The following is a 15,617-nucleotide window of genomic DNA, read 5'->3' as shown; positions in this document are numbered from 1 at the left end:
ACCCTGGTGCCTGCCTCAGTTTCCCTTCATAGAATCAGAGTGTTTTGGGTTGGAAGGGACCTTCAAGGAAAACCCCTGTCATGGGCAGGGACACCTTCCAGTAGACCAGGGCACTCCAAGCCCTGTGCAGGCTGGCCTTGGGCACTTCAGGGATGGAGCAGCCACAGCTGCTCTGGGCAGCCTGTGCCAGGGCCTCCCCACCCTCCCAGGGAAGGATTCCTCCCTAATATCTAATCTCTGTCCCCTTGTCTGTAGTTTTTCCATGAGGTTTGGGGCACTTCAGCTGCCTCATCTCTCCCTTCACCAGGGTGGGCTGGTGCATGGGACCCACATGGTGCTGGCAGCACCTCCCTTGCTCCCTAAACTAAAGAGATTTAGTTGAGATCTCCAAACTCATTGCAGTGGTGAGCCTGAGCCAGCATCCTTCCCCTGAGAGGCAGCTCTGTCTCTCTGTTTTTAGTTTCTTTGATTCTCAGATTCTCAGCCTCCTTACCTCTCCACTAGTGCAATGTTTTAGGAACAGATGGGCTTAATTTCCGATTGCCACCCCCTGAACTTGGGAGGAGGCTTGGTTTTGGAGCCAGTCTGCCTCTTGTTCCATGTGAGTCCATCCAGCAGGCTCCTGCCTGCCCTGCCCCTGTGGCCATGGAGCCAAGGACCCGGCAAATTGCCCTCTCTGGGATGAGAGAGGCTCTCAGAAGGAAGATTTTCCCTCTCAGTGGATAAATCCGTCTCCATGTTACCTTAGCAGTGGCAGTGGCTGAGCATCTTCTTATGGGTTGATACTGCTGAGATGCTTAGTCTAAGCTCCATCTAATCCTCTTTCAGGGAGCTATCAGGCTGGTGATCTCCTGCAAACAGGTTTTCCAACACCAGCCTTGGTGTTTTGTGGTTTGTGATCGTGCTGGAAGGGTGAGGGTCCTGCTGCACCTCTGCTGCTGCTCCTGAGCTGCACCAGAGGTGAAGGGGAAAAGGAAACGAACCTACAAGTTTCTCACCTGAGCTCTGGTGGAGTTGGGATTTAGGTGTCTACTCCTGCTTTTATACGGTTTTGTGGCGTGTGATCTCCTTATCCAGCTTCTTGTGGAGCATAAATCAGATTTTTATAACTGATTTTGTGTTGGATTAAAGCTTTGGGGTGTTTTTTTTGAGAGCACCCCTATGAATCTGGCCTGTTGTGCTCCTGCCAGTGTACCCTGGGAATCTTGTCACTCTTTGGGAATCAATAGCAGATTTAAGGTGTTTCCAATGCCCTTCTGTGTGTCAAGGCCCAAAATTCAAGGCAGAATTTAGAGGTGCTGCAATGTGCTGGAAAACTCTTGGACTGTTGAACTTGGCAATCAAAGCCTGATTCCTGAGTGGGAGCCTTGTGTGTGGTTGCCCTCCATTGTCACACTGTCACCCAGACATCTGCATGGGGACAGAGTCACCTGGCAGCAGTGCTGGCACAAGGCACTTGTGGGGACCCAGGGCATGGAGAGAGGTTGGTAAGATCTGATCAGCACCAACCTGCTTGTTAGACCTCATCCCTGGGATGTGCTTTGGAGCAGCTGAGGGATGGACATTGTCCCTCCTGGAGCAAGATGGGCAAAGGCCATTGTGCTATGGGCTGGGCTCCCTGAGGGAGCACTGGCTGGGGGTGGGAGTGAGCAGTCCCTGGTGGAGAGGGCAGATCCTTGGGCACTGCTGCTGATGCCCTGAGGATCTGGAGCAGAGGCTGGATGGAGTTAAGGGGAATAAAGTGGAGATTTACTGAAGTGCCCTCAAAGGGCACACCCTGGCAGTGCCCCAATGGCTCCAAGATAGAAGCAAAACAGAGCTTGGTCGTGAGATCTCACATTTTTATAAGTTTCAATCCATTTGCATATAGGAGTTAACTGTCCAATTAACAGCTTCAAATGATGAAGTTTCATCCTTCTTGCTTGCTTGCCTGCTCTCCTCTTCTCACATTGTTCATGCTTTGGGCCTGAAGTTTGAAGAGTCTCCAGTCCTGGAGTCTCCAGCTGGAACAGGATTGTTTTGTCTCCACCACCCTGTGAAAAGCTCCCAGTAACACTAAAAATAAAGCTAAAGCTGCACACCAAAACAGAACAGAGAAAACAGAAGAGAGGTATCACTGACGCTGTCCCTCCCTCCTGTCTTGCAGGGCTGTGTGTCTGGGGCTGAGCCAGGTGCCCCCTGCTCGGTGCTGGGTCCCATGAGCCGGGCAGGACCCCCCTGTCCCTCGTGCCCGGGGCTGCAGCGCCCGGCTGTGCCCCCCCAGAGGAGCTGCAGAGAGCTGCTGCCACGGTGAGTGCTGGCCTCTGGTTTCCCTTCCCAGGACAGCCCCTGCAGAAGGGCTGCTCCAGGGCACTGTTCCTGCTGACTCCATGTGCATCCCTGGCTGCAGCGGGGTCACAGCGTGGGGCACCTGTGCCAGCCTGCAGAAAACTGCTCAGAGGGAACAGCTTATGCACCAAAAAAATTCAGGTTTCAGTCAACAGACTCAGCTCACGAATTCAGGTTGTATTTAGCAAGTGGCTTTGGCTGGGAAAAAAAAAAGTGAAACACTGAAAAGTTTGATTTTGACATTTTCAAAATGAAACCTTTCAGCCATCTGTTTCAAGATGACATTTCATTTTGATTTTTTTCTAGTTTTTTTTTTTTTCCCAGGGTGGAGGGGAAGCCACCTACAAACAAAATGAAAGCTTCACTTCAGCCCAAACAAAATGTTTCATTCAGCCTCAAATTATTACTGCAGCTTTAAAATTTGGCAAAGAAATAACAATTACTTTGGTCATCCTGAATGACTTTCTTTTCTCTGTTTAATCACCAGGACAAAAGAGAAGCGTGTGAGGGAGTGGGAGCTGCGGGGCCCGTGGCAGGCAGCGTTGGGGGTTTGTGAGTGGGAGCTTGGGAAGAGCCTGTGGTGGCAGAACATGCTGTACCAATGACTTTGGTGATGGCAGAAGCCTGTGGGAGCCAATTTTAGCTACAGCAGAAAGCTCGTGCTGGAGAGGAGAGTGTGCTGTGCTGAGCCCACCTGGAGCCAGCACCTCCCAGGCTCTGGGGGTGGCCCCAGGGTCCAGAGCTGTGCTGGGTGCCAGAGGTGAGTGGTGGGTCTCACCCAGTGCCATTCCCTCCCTGATAGCTGCTTTCCCATCTGCTCTTTGGGAAAGCCCACCTTGGGGACATAAATGGGAAGCAGAAGGGACCTTCTGGTCTGCCCAGAACATTTTTGTGGCTCTCTTTGAACAGAAGAAATCACTCTGGGGATGGAGGAGAGCGGGAAGGGACTGGAGGGGTAGATCAAGCCCCTGTGGGGCTGCATGGGCTCCTCTCAGCCCCCTGATGGCAGGGAGGTGATCTGACCCCTATCCCAAATCCCATCATGGCTGGCACCTGGATAGCACTTCTACCACCCAGCTGGAGAAAACAGCTGTGCTTTTCATTTACCACACCCTCTCCACCCCAGTCTACCCCAAATGTGACCCTTCCCAGCCCCACAGAAAGTGCTGGAAGGGGGCTGTGCTTGGTGGGGGCTGCTGGATTCCTTGGGATGGGGCTGTGCTGGTTCATGCCCTGGGTCAGGAAGGAGCAATGGAGGCTGAATCATAGAAGGAGAATAGGAAAACCCCAAAATCATGCCATAAACAAAATGTGTGCAGCAACATGAGGGGCTGCAGGAAGACTTCTGGGCTGATTTCCTGGGAGGAGTGTGCTGCTGGCACATCCTGGCTGCCCACAGCCTGGCTGTGCAGGACTCCCACTCCTGCAGGAAGGCTCAAACACTGCAGGCAGGTGTCTAGGAGCATGGTGGGACAGCAGGTGTTCAGGATCTGCTCACACGTGCTCCCCTGCTTCTGTCAGCACTGGCTCCCTGCTGAAGTGCTGGGGGGGTGCTGCCTTTGTTGCTGAGGAAAAAACCTGGCTGTTCAGAGGTGGGTGAGATCAGAAGGGATCATGGCTGCTGCAGGTCTGAAGTCAGTGTCTGGCCTTGTTTGGAGGGGAGCTGGTTGTGCCCAAACCTCTGTTGGCTGTTTTGCAGGTGGCTGTGACCCCAGGGTGTGGGTGGCAGGACCTTGCCCCTGTGGGTTTATCCCAGAGGGAATCCTTCTACCCTACTTTGGGAGAGTCTTTCCCCAGGCCCTTACTGGAAGCCCCTGAAACTCCACAATTGTGTCCCTCTGGGTTTCCCGCCTTCCATTCTCCTTCTCTGTTTTCATTTCTCCCTCTTTCCCCCCCCTCCCTCCATCTTTATCAGTGGCTAATGAAACAGGCAGGGAGAAACCCAATTCGTACAGTAATTAAATTTACTTAGAGGGTATTCAGCTGGAGTAATGAGAAGTTTAATTCAATGATTAGTTTTTTCTTTCATTAATTAAAAATGGAACAACGGTGCAGTTACAGTGGGCTGCATTGATCCTCCTTGTGGAAAGCTGCTGATGGAGGAGGAGGAGGAAGGAAGGAAAGCTTCTCATTTTATCTTCTCTGGATGCTGTCCCCACACACAGATGCCTCTATTGTCCCCTGTTCCCAGCTGATCCCTTGCCCAGGTGTCCCTGAGTGACTTTAGGTGAGGGGTGCTCAGGGTGGTGAGGAGAGCAGTGGCACAGTTCCCCACACGGGTCCTCTCCCCAATCTGTCCCCAGCCTTTCAGTTTAAAATTGGATCTGAAATATTTGCTGTGGGTGGAAGATTGAAAAGCAGGTCCCAGCCCACAAGAAGTTTGGGGTGGGAGAGTTGTTTTCCATCCTTGCTGAACAGATTTTGATCCATTTAAATATGTTAAACTCATAAACATGTTTTTAGTCTTTTAAAATAAGTGATGTGTGAAAGCAAAAAATAAACCAAATATAAGTAATTTCCCATTTTTCCAATGCCTTCTGCAGGATCTTGAGCAGTGTTAGGACCTCAGATGTCCTTTGAAGCATGATTGGGCAGGTTCTGTTCCCCTAAAGTGGAGGCATTTGTGCTCCACGTTTTGACACAGATGGAGTTTTTTTGGTAGCAGTGGGGATTTTTGTAAGATCTGCTTATGTATGAGATCCTGAGGAGGAGTAGACAGAAATAACCCCCAAAAAACCAAGGCACCATTAACTGGTGTCACACATCCTGTCTGTGCAGGAGCTGTGCACAGAAGGGGCTGGGCAGGTGAGCAAGCTCTGCCTCCTCCTCCTCCTCCTCACCTGTGCCCTCCCTGCCCGCCTGTCTGCCAGGTCCTCTGCTGCTCTGGGGGCTGAGATGGTGAGAATTCACCAAGGGTTTGGGCAGCAGCACCTGGGTTTGAAGCCAGTGAGAGCCAAGAGCACTCAGCACCTCTGGAAATGGATGCTTTAGCTTTTCCTGTGTTATCTTGGGGGTGATAACTGCTCCAGGAAAGCTGGTGGGCAAGGGAGAGGCTCCTGGCCAGCCCAGCACTGTGTCCCTGTGCTGGGAGGACAGACAGAGTCCCATGTGGGACTGGAGCCCCTCCAGCAGTGCTCACACCTCCTGGAGGCTCCTCTATGCCCTGTCTGTGAGTGGCTCAGGACTCAGAAATGGCTTTTTATGGCAGGAAAGGAGGAATGCATCCCCCTGCTTTGACCTCATCTCCTGAAGCAGCAAAAAGTGTGCTGGGAGAGGGTGAATGTGGGGCACGTCATCCCCCACCTGCAGGAGGGCTGCAGCTGAGCTCTCCTACCTCCAGCACGTCTCAGCTGTGGTGGCAGTGGGAGGGAGCCCCAGCTGGGTAAACTGGGGTGCCCCAGTGATGCCAGCCTGTGCCAGCTCAGCTGCACCGAGCTCCTGGCATCTCTCAGGGCCCAGCCTGCTGTCCCCAGGACTTGTGGCAGTGTTCTGGCTGTAACACAGCACCTCCAAATGCCAGCACATCTGTGGGAGAGGCCCCTGGGTCTGTGGGGTGCAGTGTCCCCAGTTTGAGCCTCATTGCTGGGGTCCTGAGCTGTGAGAGCCTTTTGCAGCTCAGCCCTTTGGTGATGTTTTGCAGTTCCTGGGCTCTGTGAAGCATTTGGCTGGGATACAGGGATGCAGCCAGGGGCTGAGCTGCCTGGGGAGGCTTTTGGAAGGAAGCATCAGCTTGTGCTGACCAGTGAGTGACATCTAGACTTGTAATCAGCTGCAGCAGTGCCTTACAACAGTGTTTTTCCAAGGGGTTTTGCATGCATGTGCTTCTTCAGAGATCACTGCAAATGATTCCCAAGTGCTCTGGCCCAAATCTGTCCTGGTAGCTGTCAGCAGATCAATGCTCTACTAAGTACAGACCTGCTCTATTTCCGTGGGAAAATGGCTCTCTTAAGCAGTTCATTTTGGGCCTTCCAGCAGCAGGGCCACTAAATTTTGGTAGTTGTGTTTTTCTGTCTGTTAAAGCCTGATTTATCACTTTTAAATATCAGCTTGGATGAAGACTGAGCTTCCCTGAGCTCGGTTTTGAGAGGGAAAAGCATTCACAGCTTTTTAATTTCTCTCCTGCTTGCCTCTCAAATGCCAGGTTTAAAGCCCTAATTTTGGTTTCCTTTTTGCTCACAGTGCATGAGTGGAAAGCAGAGGAGAGGCCAAAGCCCAGTGCACACCTGGCATCTGATCCCCCAGCATCCTGCCTTCATCTGACCCAGGTAGGCACATGTGATGCTCATGTGCATTTGTGGTGCTGAGTCCAGGGCTGGACTGGTTTCCATTGCCAAAATTGTGGTAAAAATGCTTTTTCCTTCCCCCTTAGTCTGGAATGGCCTCCCATCCCTCCTGGTGGGGGTGAGGCAGATGAGTGCCTGTCTCCCATCCCTGCTGGTGGGGATGGCTTCCAGGTGGGAATCTGGGGCAGGTGGGAGATGTTCAGTCCATCATGCCTGCTCAGGGGAGTGTTTTACCAGGGGGAGAGGCCTCTAAAACAAGTATTTGGATGGTGGTGCTTTTGAGAAAGGGCTTTGTAAAGGGATTGTGTGGGTTTGCTCCAGCTCGTGTTTCATCAGGGAGGGACAAACGCTGCCCACGTGGAGTGATTCAGGTGGACAGCTCGGGAATGCCGGGCAAGAGCAGTTTTATCCTCCAGGAGAGGGCGGGCAAGAGGGTCCTCCAAAAGCAGCAGCGCCTCTGTTCTCCTTGCGTGGCTCCCCCGGCTCAGCTCCTCCCCGCGCTCTTGCCGGGACAGTTAAAAGAGACAGGAGCAGCTTTGGGCTTGTTCTGCATATCCCCATCCTCAGCCGGCTCTGGGAGCTGTCAGCCTGATGCAGGAGATGCGTGAGACAGCAAACATCAGAGCTGACTGGGCTGAGGCAATTTCCCAGCATGTCAGTCCTCGAGAGAGAATAAAAAGGATCTCTCGGTGAAGAGCAGAGTTTGGTTTCCTAATGAAAAAAAAAAAAAGAAATTAGGATGATTCAAGCGTCTTTCATCTGCCACAGCTGGGGGAGGGTTTGTTGAAGCTGGATGTTGTCCAAGGTAGTAGGAGATGGAGTGTGCTGGGATCTCTGACAGGAGTAGGGGCACTCCTACCTGGGCAGAGCACAGGGGCTCTCTGGGGGCTCCCAGGGGTGCTGCTCCATGCCTGGTTCAGGAAAAGAGAATCAGAATGAGGCAGAACTCTTTCACACTCAGATATTTCTCCCTTATGTTGCTCTTTGCTCAAAGCAAAGAGCAGGCTGCATAGGCTCAACCTGGTGCATGCAAAAAAGGGACCTGTCCTTACCTTGCCTCACATTCCTGTGTGAGAGGAGCCTGTGGAAGGCATTTCCAGCTTTGCAGGAGGTGTTTGTAGCTTCTTGTTGCTGTTTTCCGTTTTATGGTAATCAGCAATGAGCCCAGACGTCCCTCCCTGCTCCCACAGGTGCTCTGAGTGCATTGGACCCTGGGAGAAGCTGTGTGTGAAAGATGCTCCAAGGAGGAGCTCCCACTGTGTCAGGGCTGGCAGAGCAGCTACAGGGACCATGGAAATAGCAGTTTTCTGTGAAAATACCTTTTCAACAGCAGGCTCTGAAGTGCATTTATTTTTAGTGATTGTCTCTTAAAACAAAATTCTGCTGGGAAATGATCCTGCTGGTTAAAGTCCTCCTGAAAATATAAGCACCAAGAACCATCTGCTCTGTGTTTGGATTTGGGTGTTTTTCTTTCAGAGTGCTCTTTGCAAAAACTGAAGGTTTTTCCTAAGAACAGTATATAGAAAAGGAGGTGGTTTTGGTTTTCCTTCTGCTTTTTCCTTTGAGAAAAGGAGAAAAGTTATTTCCTAGGGAATTTGGGATAATGAGGGAGATGGGTCAGTTTCTCAGGCTGCTCTGTCCACCAAGCAGTGCAAGAAGAGAGCAACCGGGCACAGCTGGGGTCCCAAACACCCCACAGAGCCTTGCCCTGCCCAGAAGCTTGGAGGGAAGCAGGATGTGATGCTGGGAGCAGGGATCTCAGCCTGAGCATCCAGCAGGCACAGGAGCTCTCTCCTGAAGGAGCCGGCAAACCTTGGGCTGGGTGATGTGGTCAGAGGCTTTATTTAGTTCTGAGCCTGAGTGGGTTTTTAATGCATGAATTTTTAGTGTTCAAACTGAGTAGATCTTTGAACTGCTGTGGTTTCTGAGGGATGTTTCTCTTCCTCTCTGACTGCATGTGTCATAAATGCTCCCAAAAATCCCCCATGTCCTCTCTGGTGATGTGGCCATGGACTTGCAGCAGGGTTTCCACCAAGCCCCTGTGGAATGTTTTGGATTCTATTGAAAGCAAGTTTTTTGTTCCAAGGTTACATCAAAAGCCCCATGAGCTGGGGGGATATATAGGGGTTGGCAGGATGTTGTCCCCAGGGACAGTGGGGACACCAGGACCACTGTTGTCTTCAGCTGCCCCAAATGCTGTGGTTAAACAGTGGGACTGGGAGAGCTGAGAGAGAGAGCTGGGCTGGAGGAAGGAGTGTCACACAGGGAGAGCTGTCTGTGGAATCTTCTGGAAGGTTGGTTTCTTCTCCCCAGTAGGGCGAAGGCAAACCCTGCATTTCTGTTCTGTGCCTTACCTGGTTCCCACCTGGCTCTCTGGATTAAAACAGATTTCTTCTCAAACATCTCCTTCTGACAGCTGACAAAGCTATTAAGATATTTTTTGGTTGTTAAAAATAATTCTTAATTAAATTAATTAAAAATAATTCTTAATTTTCCAAAAATCTACCAAGCCAGGCAGAGAGCCCTGCCCAAGGGTGGCACTTGGAGTTCATTTGCTGGATGTCACCATCAGGAAATTTACTGTTGCTGTCACCATTTGCTGGATGTCCAGCAGCTCTGCAGAGCCCACTGGTAGGATCTTACACAGTGTCTGATGCTCAGGGTTTGGTGGGGACCATCAGGGACTCTTTGTGGCAACAATCTGGGCACTGTGTTTGTGACTCTGGGAGGTTTTCTAGCAGTTGACGCAGCTCTCTCTTGTCTTGGGCTGGGAGATGATATCGTGTGCACACACAGCTTTGGGATGTCACATCAATGTTAACCACAGGGAAGAAGTGAGAGTGGAGGTGGGTGTGCATGGCAGTTTGTTTCTTTGGGTTTATGCCTTGATACTTTCTGCTTAATTGCACCCTGACATGCTCCAAGGGGCAAGGAGGGGTTTTAAAGCAGCTTTAAAAAAAAAATAAAATTACCTTCCATGAAATATTTAGGATAGCCTGACTGCTTTTTAAAGACTGTTCTAATTACTCCTGCAAGGCTTCCACTTCTCCTGCTCTCACTGCACATGGAGAGAGGCAGCAGGAATGTTTGTCCTGGTTAGCACTGAGGGGCTGGCATGGTTTGTATTCACTGCAGGGAGGTGATCACTGCATTGACCTTGGAGATGGTGAGCCGGGAGTCAGAGGGCTGCTTTGTTCCTGTGGATGTTTGCTGGTGATGGACTCAGGGCTTGGAAGGGAGTGGAGGCAGTTTAGTGACACATTAGGGTGTACTAGGAACAAGAATAATGTCCCTGCACCCCATGGCTCCCTCCTGGCTGTGTCCTGCCCCCCAAGGCTGTGGGGAGCACGTGGCTTGCCTGTGGAGACAGGCTGCTCTAGGAAGTGCTCTCCCAGTGCTGTGAGGTGTGATCCAAAATTAGTATCCCATTCACTTGCTCTTAGCTCTGTTAGCTCTGCAAGGCTAATAGGGCTTAAAAAAAAAAAAAAAAAAAGTCTCTTGTCACCAAAATCAGCAGCTCTGAGTCAGAACATGCAGAGGGAGCAGACTTGCTGATTAAGGCAATGTTGATGTTGTGAGTGCTCACCCGGCCACAGCAGGGCCCTGGGACTTGCCTGAGAATCTCTCTCAGAGCCTGGGAGGGGTCCTTGGTTCCCATCTTGGTGCCTAAACCACCAAGTGAGGAGGATGAAGGCGTGAGCATCAAAGCCAGCCAAGCCATGGAGCGTTCCCAGTGCCGTGCCATGTTCCACAATTAATCACTGCCACCCACACTCCACCTTCTCCCTTCCTTGAATCCTCCCTTGCCTGGCTCTGGAGCAGGGAATGGAAGCAGCTCCAGTTTTATGAATCAATCAAAGACAATGGCTGCTTTTGAGGGCTGCTGATTTAGAGAACCCTTTGCAAGCATGTGTGCAGTGTGATTTCTTATCAGAGCACAGCTTTGGAGGAGCTTGCCAAGAGGAGCTGTTCCAGCTCCAGGCCACATCCTGGGGAGACGGCCTGAGTGGTCCTTTCATCTACAAATAAAACAAACAGGAACAAAGGAGGCAATAATATTGACTTTCATCATTGATATTTCCATTTATCTCATACAGTTACTAATAATTAGTATTTCTGTAGCTGGATGGGTATAGCTCATAATCTCACTGTTTCAGGGGAGCCTGTTAATGTCACTGCCAAACCCAGGCTTGCATAAAGCACTGGGCAAGTGCCAGTGCACTGCACTGGGGTGGAGGGATGGGAATGGAGCAGGGCTGGACCTGCAGGGGAGGTGAGAGCCTGTGGAGCAGGGAACAGTGGGGCAGCAGCTCTGGGAAGGGACACAATGGGCAGGGCTTGAGTCAGCACTGCTGTGCCTGTGGTGGGCTGAGAGAGCTGTGTGAGCTGGGCCTCATGGGGCCACCATCATCCAGCCCCCTGCTGCATCCTCTGGCACAGCTGGAGCACAGCTGGGCTGTGCTGGGAGGGAAGGGCCAGACTGGCACTTGGAGCCTGTGGTGCTGGGGTGGAGGATGTGCTGAGCTCCAACCCCAGAGCCCTCCCCAGGGTGGGATGTGCCCCCAGACTGTATCAGCAACCCCCCCATATCTCCAGCACCCTGGGATATGTGGGGAACCAGGGCAGATTCCTGCTGGATCTGTCCCACCTGCCCCAGGGCACCTGTGTGGTTCATGCACACGCTCCCCACAGCACCTGCAGCCTTGTTTGTTTCCTGGTGCTTCATTAGTTATTCCCTGTTCTCCTTTAAACCCAGTTGTGGTGCAGTCTGTGGGTGCCTTGTGCCTGTGTGTGCACAGAGCTGGCCTGGATCTCCTCTGGGATTCCAGAGGAGGTGGGACACTGAGGTTTCCATGCTGCTGCTGCTGCTCTCCCGTGTTACTGTGGAAGCTTTGACACACAACTGCTCTGCCAATCATCCTGGGTCAGTCTGGAGGCCCATTTCTTGCATCTGTGTATTTAATTGTCCTGTTTAGTGTGCATCCTGACCCCTCCTGTGAGGGATGGCATCCAGCATTCCCAATTCCACAGGAGCTGCTGTCAGGGCAGCCGCAGGGACCTGCAGGCAGCGAATGCAAATGCAGGGCGGTGCTTTTATTAGGATTTAAATGAGTTTAAGACTGTTCAGAATTACAATGTGATTTGAGCCAGGAGGGGCTTATAAAACTGCTATGAGTTCATATATTACACAGTAAACATGCCCAAGCCCATGGCTCCTGCTCAGCACTGTTCTCACTGAGGTGGAGAGGGCAGTGGGCAGCTCAGCCCTGTTGCCCCAGGGTATTCCCATGGGGAAGGGATCTGTGGGATGGGAGATGAGCTGCAGTCATGGAGCTACTGTGCAGGGAAGCTGGTCCCTGTTCATAAACCTGAGCCTGTGGTGCAGTACAGGTGTGTACAGTCTTTGGGTGAAAGGTAGGGGTGCAGGAGGGGCTTGTGGGTGTGTTTTGGGTCAGAATTACACTACTTTATCCATTCCTCCCTTTATAGTTCTCCTGTATGAAGTGGCAGGGATGCCTCAGTGCTGGCTGTGCTGGAGGATGCTGTGCAGTGAGTTGTGCCTTCCCTGGGTGACCCTTCCCTGGGCCAGACCCCACTCCAGGTATCTGGGAGCAGTGAGCTTTCTCCAGCTGCTCCAGCCTGTGCCAGCCCCAGCTTGCACCTCCCTGGTCACCTGCTGGTTGTACAGACAGTGCCCATGAAGGCTTTAATGGCCTTTAATATAATCACTGGCAGCTCTGTGCTGAGATGGGTGCAGTGAGAGCTGTACCTGCATGCCCAGGAGTCCTGGGCCTGTGACACCTGGGAGCCACCACAGTGATGGAATTCTCATCTGCTTCCTCAGCCAGAGCAGGAATGAAAGGGAAGCTTGAGCTATTGGCTTGGGATGTTCGTGCTTCGCCTCGTTTCAGTGCTGTGCTTTTGATCTCTGAAGGATACAGCTGAATATTTGAATGAGAAATACGTGGTAGTGTTGAAATCCTAGACAAAATGCCTTTTGTGCCTCCCTGCATGTTTATTTGCGTAAGAAAGTGTTTTGCTGGAGAAACACAGGAAGGAGCTGGAGGGAGGAGAAGGCGGGGGGGCAGTGAGAGCTTTGGGGAGCTCACAGTGCAATTCCAGGACACTTAAGAGCCTCTCATTGTCGGTGGCAGACAGCTCAGGCAATTGGCTGAGACAAATCGCTTCGTTTGATGTCTTTGTTGGTACCTCACTGGTTAAGTTCCTGCGTTATATATTTATTATTATACACAAAGCACACGAGAATTACAGATCTACACACATATGTACATCTCGGGATGCACAGTTATCTCCCGTGAATGACCTTGCAGGCAGCAAATAATGTCCCCAAATAATAACCACCCCTGCGTGGTGCTGCTGAGCAGCGGGGATGTTTGTTCTGTAGGTCCGGGGGGCGAGGGAGGCAGGCCCCTTTTGGGCTCTCACACAGGGAATAGGGCTGCAGCTGTGTTTGCCACAGGAGGGAGCATTCCTCTCGTTCCCAACAAGAAAGGTTTCGCTGGCTTCAGGAGGCACCGAGGGAAGCGCCTTTGAAAGGCAACATGCTGTTAAGGAAAGCTGCTTTCCCCAGAGAGGGAAAATTGCTGCTGGTGCCTGCGGGAGAGGGGAAGGTGGAGGTGACAGGAGCAGCGGTGCAGGGTGTGAGGGCACCCTGGTGAGCAGACCCGCTGGGGGCACTGGGATGGCACTGGAGAGGCTCAGCTGCCCTGTTCCATGGAGCCCTGGCTCTGGCCAGCCCCGCAGCGCTGTCCTCGGCGGGGATGGGAGGAGGGGTTGTGTTCAGGGCTACGCTGGCTGGGAGATGTGAGCTGCATCCAGCAGCCCAGATCAAAGGCACCTCAGCCAGCAACATCCACCAGAAAGCCTTTAATGCCCAGCCCTGGAGCAGGGAGATTTGCTCAAGGGACTCATTTCCTTGCCTGAATGTAAAAAACTGTGTCAACTTGACATTCAGGAAATTTTATTTAATACCTTTTTATTCATTTAACAGTTTAGTTAATTGCAATGCTCTTTTTTGTTATTTTTATATACTTCTTTTTAATTCATTCCAGCTTTGTCCTTCTCTACACTTTGTTCTTTAAAGCCATTTACTGTCTGTGCTGGTTCTCTGGGTGCATGGGGAAGGAGGGGGGTACCCCAGCTGCACCCATGTGCCAAAGCCATCAGTAGCTCTGGTGACACAAGCCTGTCTTAGCACATCAGAACAAGATTTCACAGAATTGTTTAGGCTGGAAAATACCTCTGAAGATCATTGAGTCCAACCACTAACCCACCACTGCCAAGACCACTGCTGAACCATGTCCCCAGAGACCTGCTTCTGTTTTGCTGAATTGTTTGTTTGGGGCAGAAAAGCAGAAAAAGGATAATGTCCTGGGGTTTCATTGTGCTATTTTTTCTATTAATTAATTGCTGCTTTCCTTTTGTAAGAAAACTTTAGTTGGGAAGTTCCTTGACTTTTATTTTAGAGAGCTGGGTAAATCCTTGGAAATGTCCAGATGTAAAGTGAAACATCATTTTATTTCTCTGTTTTAGATTCACCAGCACTTAGCAGAAAATGTTTTCTTCTGTTAAGCTAATTCTTACTGAATTGTCAAAAATATGAAAAGATAATAATTGCAATAATTACTCTAGTGATAATGGGCTTTTACAGCCTTGGCTTTTACCACAGCTAATTGTGCTTATCCATTCCTCCTGCCTCCTCCTCCTCTCTCAGACTTTTCCCCAGGCACTGTGGGTCCCTACACAACACCCCATTTGTGACCTCCTTGCATCCAAACCTGCAGCACCCTGTGTGTATTGAACTCACCAAGTGTTGCTGGAGCTGCCTGTGCCTGGTGTTATCCAGGTGGATGAGCTGGAGTTTCAGCTGGATCTGCTTCCAGGAGGTGCCATAGGACACACCTTTGTGCTGGGAGCCCCATGGCATCCATGCCTGCAGTCTTTGGCACCAGATCCTTCTTGTGCCCTTCCTGAGCAAGGCCCACTGTGCCTGTGTGCCTGGGGTGTCAGCCCAGTGCCCAGTGGATGAATCCAGAGCTGGGAGCAGTTTGCCCTCCCTGTGCAATCCTGCTCAGCCTGTGTGTGAGCATAGTCAGGAGAGCGCAGTGGGCAAAGATGTCAGGAGCTGTTAGAGCGTGTGCAGGGAGCTTATATAAAGGGATCCATTTCCACTGCCCTGCTAGTCTGCTGCAGTCAAAATACAGCGCCACAGCTACGGGGTTGCAGTGTCAGGGCTGACTGCAGCCACTAATGCATGGCTGCTGCATCTCCCTGACCTCAGTGAGCCAATGCATGGCTGCTATGGTGGGAGCTGTGTCAGGGCTCTCTCTCTGCTCAGGGACAGGGCTGTGCCTGTGGGCACACACGTACCAGAGTGCCCTTGAGGCGTCTGGCACCCGGTGTCTTCATCTCCATTATTTAGAGGCTGTGAAGAGCATCTCAATCTCCCCATCGTTGTGGGGCCACTGGGGATGACTGGCTGGCACTGGCAGGGGCCAGGAGATGGTGCCTTAGGCAGAGGGGACAGTGGATGTTTGTGTGCTCAGACCCCCTTAGCCAGGGCAGGGTGACAGCTGTGCAGCTGAACCTGTGCTGAGAGTCCTTGGAGATGTCATGTGGGGAGATGAGCAGTGCGTAGGGATCTGTGCGTCCCTTCCTCTTCTCCAGAATACGTTCACCCATTCCTTGGCAGGGCTTATCTCACCTGGACCCCTTCCTGTTGAGCTGGACCCTTCACCTGGGGACACTTGGCTTTTTCCTGCCCCTGTGCTGGGCAGCAGAATGGTCTGTGTGGCTTGGAGGGAGCAGTGCATGTGCCCATGTGCCTGGGCTTGGCAGAGGCTCAGGGATGCTTTGGGCAAGCCTTTGCTATTGTTCTCCCCCTTCTCCCTTAGAAGTCCCTTGCATCTCCTCTGGAGTCTGTGTGCCTGTGGAGAGCAGTGTGTTTGTCCAGGAGGTGGCTGGGGGTGGCTCTGCCCTCCAGCA

At 51.7% G+C, this 15,617-nt stretch overlaps 1 protein-coding gene across 3 annotated transcripts in view; it reads left to right on the top strand.

Annotated features, from left to right (window-relative positions):
• LINGO1 (leucine rich repeat and Ig domain containing 1) overlaps nucleotides 1-15,617 on the top strand; it is a 155,983-nt gene that overhangs the window by 91,702 nt on the left and 48,664 nt on the right. For 2 of the 3 annotated variants that reach the window (XM_074549534.1, XM_074549535.1), the window contains 2 exons: nucleotides 2,147-2,289; nucleotides 6,508-6,593. The gene's annotated coding sequence lies outside the window, so the exon portion shown is untranslated. The remainder of the gene's footprint in view (nucleotides 1-2,146; nucleotides 2,290-6,507; nucleotides 6,594-15,617) is intronic. The other variant, XM_005487787.4, reaches the window with a different exon arrangement.

This window comes from Zonotrichia albicollis, chromosome 11, assembly GCF_047830755.1.
Source record: "Zonotrichia albicollis isolate bZonAlb1 chromosome 11, bZonAlb1.hap1, whole genome shotgun sequence".
NCBI lineage: Eukaryota > Metazoa > Chordata > Aves > Passeriformes > Passerellidae > Zonotrichia > Zonotrichia albicollis.
Note: the sequence above shows the minus strand (reverse complement) of the source record. Positions and strands in the feature narration are given on the sequence as shown.